This window comes from Mus musculus, chromosome 1, assembly GCF_000001635.26.
Source record: "Mus musculus strain C57BL/6J chromosome 1, GRCm38.p6 C57BL/6J".
Classification (NCBI taxonomy): domain Eukaryota; kingdom Metazoa; phylum Chordata; class Mammalia; order Rodentia; family Muridae; genus Mus; species Mus musculus.
Genome location: NC_000067.6, coordinates 103,674,093 through 103,679,889, shown reverse-complemented (window position 1 = coordinate 103,679,889; position 5,797 = coordinate 103,674,093).

Below are 5,797 nucleotides of genomic sequence, written 5' to 3'. Positions count from 1 at the left end.
TTGCTATCCTCGGTTTTTTGTTATTCCAGCTGAATCTGCCGATTGCCCTTTCTAATTCGTTGAAGAATTGAGTTGGAATTTTGATGGGGATTGCGTTGAATCTGTAGATTGCTTTTGGCAAGATAGCCATTTTTACAATGTTGATCCTGCCAATCCATGGGCATGGGAGATCTTTCCATCTTCTGAGATCTTCTTTAATTTCTTTCTTTAGAGACTTGAAGTTCTTATCATACAGATCTTTCACTTCCTTAGTTAGAGTCACGCCAAGGTATTTTATATTTTTTGTGACTATTGAGAAGGGTGTTGTTTCCCTAATTTCTTTCTCAGCCTGTTTAACCTTTGTATACAGAAAGGCCATTGACTTGTGTGAGTTAATTTTATATCCAGCTACTTCACTGAAGCTGTTTATTAGGCTTAGGAGTTCTCTGGTCGAATTTTTAGGGTCACTTATATATACTATCATATCATCTGCAAAAAGTGATATTTTGATTTCTTCCTTTCCAATTTGTATCCCCTTGATCTCCTTTTGTTGTCTAATTGCTCTGGCTAGGACTTCAAGTACAATATTGAATAGGTAGGGAGAAAGTGGGTAAGCCTTGTCTAGTCCCTGATTTTAGTGGGATTGCTTCCAGCTTCTCACCATTTTCTTTGATGTTGGCTACTGGTTTGCTGTAGATTGCTTTTATCATGTTTAGGTATGGGCCTTGAATTCCTGATCTTTCCAAGACTTTTATCACGAATGGGTGTTGGATCTTGTCAAATGCTTTCTCCGTGTCTAAGGAGATGATCATGTAGTTTTTGTCTTTCAGCTTGTTTATATAATGGATTATGTTGATGAATTTCCATATATTAAAGCATCCCTGCATCCCTGGGATAAAACCTTCTTGGTCAGGATGGATGATTGTTTTAATGTGTTCTTGGATTCGGCTAGTGAGAATTTTATTGAGTATTTTTGCATCGATATTCATTAGGGAAATAGGTCTGAAATTCTCTCATCTTTTTTGTATCTTTCTGTGGTTTAGGTATCAGAGTAAATGTGGCTTCATAGAATGAGTAGAGTACCTTCTACTTCTATTTTGTGGAATAGTTTGTGCGGAACTGGAATTAGATCTTCTTTGAAGGTCTGATAGAACTCTGCACTAAACCCATGTGGTCCTGGGCTTTTTTGTTGGGAGACTATTACTGACTGCTTCTATTTCTTTAGGGGATATGCGACTGTTTAGATCATTAACTTGATCCTGGTTTAACTTTATTACCTGGTATCTGTCTAGAAATTCGTCCATTTCGTCCAGATTCTCCAGTTTTGTTGAGTATAGCCTTTTGTAGAAGGATCTGATGGTGTTTTGGATTTCTTCAGGATCTGGGAACAAACACTTTTAATTAAATTATATACCTGTGGAAAATATATTAGTAAGTTCTTTACTATGATCATGTAGTAATACAAAGCCAGACTTTATTCAATTTTTATGCCTCTTTTTGTCCCCAACTTTTGCCAAGAAATGTAGACATACTCCATGTAGCCCATGAGTCTCGGTTTTCCTATCTTTAGCTTTTCCAGAGAAGCAAATCTTTTCCTTAAATGTGAGCAGAAAAATTTTAATCAAATGCATGAGTGATGATTTACTCTTTGTTAACATTTATTGACATTTTCTGCTTCCAATCTCTGTCATTGTAATGCCTAATTTAACCTTTCTTCCAGATGTGTGAATTATAATTCACCTACTTCTTTTTCACAACTCTTATTTTTCACTCATTATTCTTACAAGAGGGCTGGGATCTACAAATATAAGTCAGGCTTATTTGTTTCTTTATAAACTATATGTGTTTGACTATTTAGAGAATTTATCTCAGAATTGTTGGAATTGCAATCAAAACTACTGAAATGGAACTTACATTTTCCTAAGTAGTCTTGCCTTATAGATAATTTAGCTAAATATTGAACCATAAATTCTTTTAAATAGTTCATACAAGTTATCACTTCACTAAACACTTGCTTATTTCACTTTTCTCAATCTTTATAAATATTAAAATGCCACCTATTTTTCTTTTCTGCACATATAACCATATGTATATATTATAGTGAGTGAATCCCTATTTGTGTGTGTGTGTGTGTGTGTGTGTGTGTGTGTGTGTGTGTGTGTTTGAAGTTTATACACACAAATGCCACATCAAAGCAGTTTGCAGTTCAGAGGATAACATCTGTAGCACTTTTCTAAAGACTTCACTTTGAGACTATGCTGGTGCTCATGTATAAAGCATATAGTATCTGAAGGATATATGTGTTTGTTGTCTTAGTAATAACACTACTGAAGATGCATTTGTTGGTGAAGTGACTAATATGCAGTTCTCTTCTCAATGTTGGTGAGAGAAGTAAAGTTTTAAAAAGGAAGAAAAAGTTGAAATGAACAGAAGAAAAGTACAAAGAGAAACAAAGACAAAGAGAGAAAGGGATATTGACTATTAAACAATGGGATAAAAGTCCCCAATAAGCTCACAGAAAAAAAGCCATAGGCATTGGATTTCATTATGTAATTGTAAACACATACTTTCATAGAGTTAATAGAAATTTCACTGCAGGAGTTTAGTTTTCTTAACAAACAAAATGTAAATTCTATGGTGCATGAGTCAGAGGGCAAATTCTTGTTGGCCCTCAACTTTTAGCTTAAGTCAGAGTCTCTAATTGTTTGCTGCTGTTCAGACCACACTATCCTGTTCCTGATTGCCAGGTCATGATTAAGAGGAGGTATGATAGTGCTCCTGCCTCTGAAGCATCTCCAGGCCCTTGTTCCTATGACCTCCACATGTGCTGATGTTTGCTGTTGCCTACTGTCTTTATTCCTCTACTTTCAATCTTTGATTTTTTTTCCTGGGGAATATATTTCCCCCATTACTCAGAGCTAAGCATGCCGTAATAAATAAAGCACATGCAGTTTTCAGGAATGAGCAATAAAGATGGTCATGAGGCTGTGGAGGACAAGGAACAGGTCTTCTGCTTGGCCTTGAGGGCCATGGGAAAGGATGTAGACAATATAATCATAAGGTCCAAAAAAGTATACATGGTCCTTTTTGGAAATGGTCCATTGCCAGACTTGATCTTGGATTTGGAATCATGAGGAAGCAAATGTACCTTCCATTTCAATGACTGCTACATTGATTAGCCAAGATGAACTTGGAGATATTAAGAATTGAAAGTTAGAGTGATCTCAGGAAGAAAAGGTATGGATAGAAAAAATAAGAATTTATGTATGATTTAGGAATAAGTGGTATTAGAAAGAGAGCACAAGAGACTATGGGATGACTAGGATAAGGAAATGAAAGTTAGAGAATTAAAAGATGATGTAGAAGCATATAAAAAGTTAGTACTCTGTTTTTCTACCTGGCTGAAGGACTGAAGATAACAATGACTGGAAAAATATTAGAGAGAGCTGTTTTATTCTTTTGCTTACATAAATTCAGCAACTTTGTAAGGACTCATTTTAAATTTATTAATTTGTCATTTTTCAATACAAAGAAGTAGTTACAAAAGACTGCTGTCTGCTGTACCCCAAAACTAGAAGAGCTGTGCTCAACTGCCTGTAAATAACAGGCTATGTAAACATATAAGGAAATGTGCTTTTGTTTTGTGTTTGGTTCTGCTGTAAGAAAACAGGGGCTGGGAATTTTGATCCAGAACTTATAGATTTTAAGTAAATTTAAGATTTCTTGATAATTATTAACAATTATTAAAACCATGATTATGTAGTTTTAGTAAATAAAAGACTGTGTTCAGGCATTTTTCTGGGGAATTAAGAATTCAGAAGAACACTCCTCCATTGCTAGTGGGATTGCAAGCTGCTACAACCACTCTGGAAATCAGTCTGGCAGTTCCTCAGAAAACTGCACATAGTACTACCAGAATTTCCAGCAATACCTCTCCTGGGCATATATCCAGAAGATGTTCCAACTGGTAAGAAGGACCCATGCTCCACTATGTTCATAGCAGCCCTGTTTATAATAGCCAGAATCTGGAAAGAACACAGATGTCCCTCAACAGAGGAATGGATACAGAAAATGTGGTACATTTACACAGTGAAGTACTACTCAGCTATTAAAAACAATGAATTTATGAAATTCTTGGGCAAATGGATGTATCTGTAGGATATCATCCTGAACGAGTTAACCCAATCACAAAAGAAGTCACTTGATATGCATTTACTGATAAGTGGATATTAGCCCAGAAACCTAGAATACCCAAGATACAACTTCCAAAACACAAGGAAATCAAGAAGGTAGACCAACACATGGATACTTTATTCCTCCCTAGAATAGGGAATAAAATATCTATGGAAGGAGTTGCAGAGGTAAAATTTAGAGCTAAGATGAAAGGATGGACCATCCAGAGACTGCCTCACCCAGGGCTCCATCCCATAATCAGCCACCAAACGTAGACACTATTGCATACGCCAGCAAGATTTTGCTGAAAGGACCCTGATATAGCTGTCTCCTGTGAGGCTTTGCCAGTGCCTGGCAAATATAGAAATGGATGCTCGCGGTAATCTGTAGGATGGAACACAGGGCCCTCAATGTAGGAGGTTGAGAAGGTACCCAACAGCTGAAAGGGTCTGCAACCCTATAGGTGGAACAACAATATGAACTAACCAGTATCCCCAGAGCTCGTCTCTCTAGCTGCATATGTAGCAGAAGATGGCCTAGTTAGCCATCATTGGGAAGAGAGGCCCCTTGGTCTAGCAAACTGTATATGCCCCTGTACAGAGGAACACCACGGCCAAGAAGTGGGAGTGAGTGGGTAGGAGAGTGGGGGTAGGGAGGGAATAGGGGACTTTTGGGATAGCATTTGAAATGTAAATGTAGAAAATATCTAATAAAAATGTGAAAAAAATCTTAAAATTAAACAAGTCTATTGATTCAAAAGAGAGAGAGAGAGAGAGAGAGAGAGAGAGAGAGAGAGAGAGAGAGAATCCAGCTGAAGAATATAGAATACTGAGAATCATCAGGGAGCAGAGAGAGTACCTGAACTAGCACCTTACATTTACTACTTACTCTCAGTCATTATTGAATCAGCACCTGTCATGAAAAACATACATGAAATTCTCTGCTAGGAGAATTCTGCTTTGCTCACTCATGATCTCAAGGAGTGCAGGCAGTCAGGTTGTGAATTAAAATTCTTGCCTTGCACATTGCACTAACTAAGCCATATAAAGACTAGTATGTGAAAGAAGGCAGGTGAATGCCTAGGAAAGTGTATTGAATGCACATGCACAATGTATCAGAAAGCAGTTGGAGGAACATGCATGCATCCCAAAAGTTTTAACTTGTGAAAACTCACCTAATGACATACCAGGTTTGTTTGCCACTAAAAAGTGAACATTAGGCCCCTGAAAAAAGGCAAGTTTAATGTCCCATAATTCTCTCGTCTTTCTGAAAATGTTAAATTCTTTAGATATTTTGAATCTGAAAAACTTCATTATGAAGACATAACAATTCACCTAAAGAGGCTCCTACATCAAGAACTCAATCCTCAAGGTGTTCAATCTTGCATTTCCAAACAGTTAAGTTTTAATCAAAAGATAGTGATTTTAAATGACACCATCTGTGCAGCACCAGCTAATCCCTACTACATTTTTAAAGACATTTTTTCTCATATAATTATGAGTATAAATATGGAGGTAGAGCAATATTTATCCTGGAGACCAGTGATTGTAGAGTCTAAAAGAAGTCATCATATCTCTCAGAGTTAGAGGTACAGGAATCACTGAGCCACCCAAAATTGATCGCCCCACCCTCTCTCTGTCTCTGT